The sequence below is a fragment of the Belonocnema kinseyi genome, chromosome 4 (genome assembly GCF_010883055.1).
Source record: "Belonocnema kinseyi isolate 2016_QV_RU_SX_M_011 chromosome 4, B_treatae_v1, whole genome shotgun sequence".
NCBI classification, from domain to species: domain Eukaryota; kingdom Metazoa; phylum Arthropoda; class Insecta; order Hymenoptera; family Cynipidae; genus Belonocnema; species Belonocnema kinseyi.
In genome coordinates this window covers 43,792,082-43,793,432 of record NC_046660.1, presented here as the reverse complement: position 1 = coordinate 43,793,432, position 1,351 = coordinate 43,792,082, and positions in this window count along the sequence as shown.

The following is a 1,351-nucleotide window of genomic DNA, read 5'->3' as shown; positions in this document are numbered from 1 at the left end:
TAGAAGATAAAAAATGAAATTAGAAAAGTCGACATTTTTTTCGATGTTTGCATTAAAATAAAAATTAAATAAACAAAAAAATAAAAAATCTACTCTCACCATGTTCTGAAAAATTTAGTTCTGAATTTTTCAAAAAAAAAAATCTAAAATCGGTGCATAATTGCGTTCTAAATGTCATTTCGAACCTCGTTTTCCGATTTCACCCCACTGTGCGCGCGTGCACGCAAAAAAAATTGTTTGTTGTCGTCTGATGCATGAGTGCACTGGTGACAATTAAACAATTATTTGAAATGGATTAAAAACGTATTCAGTGAGTGGTTGTGGACTTAAATGAGGTAACGCCTTTGTCAGAATACCTGCATATCTTCGAAACTTTCACACTAGTGTATTTTAGGAAATATTTTGAACACAAAATTACAAAATGAACAATTGAAATTTTCCATTTCCAATTGCTTAAAATAGATTTCTAATTTGGACATTAAAAAAATGATTTTACGATTACACATTTATTAAGGAAACTGATCAAACTAGTTCAATATGTTAACAAGTTTCCAAATAATATGTCAAGAAGAATTTGTAAACTGTAAATCAAAGTTGCTTATTAAAAAATAAGGGCAAAATGAAGTTAATGAGACACAAAAAATGAGAAATAGAACTCTAATTATCTTTTATTTATCAGTTTGCGTTTCTTATTTGCTTCATTTTGTCTTTATTCTTCGTTTTTGTTTAATTATTTTGGCATTCAACAAATTCAAGGATGGGCATATACATATACATGCTGAATAAGAATAAAACCTGTCAGATCAAATAGGATGATTCTATTTGGACAAAATTAAGCTTTTATTGTGACCATATCGTACTGTGATAAGTGATTTTTTGCTGAAAAGCCTATAATTGCCAGGACATTTTTTCACATGGGAAAAAGATAGAAATAGGAATAGGTGAAGTATTTCTTTAAACTTCTGGTATAATAAATCACTTTTATAAACGTTTTAAATATATTAAAATTAATATAATCTTGTAAGATAAAATACATGGCATAATGTCCGAAAAATTTTGTGGAGATGGTAACAGTAAAACAATAATATAACAATAATAATATTATTAGCATGCACTTACATGTTCACTTACAATCTCGTCATATTTCTTCATTTGCGAACACGTGTGCTTACACTTAAACGATAATAATGGTGGTAATAATTGAAATATAAACACTCATAAATAAATGAAAATAATAATAATAAGTGGTTCAAATATGCACGAGCTTCCATCAACCAGTGCAAACCTGCTCTAGCCCATTCCATCCTATAATATTTAGTTGCAAGGATATTTTTACACGGGATGTTCAAAT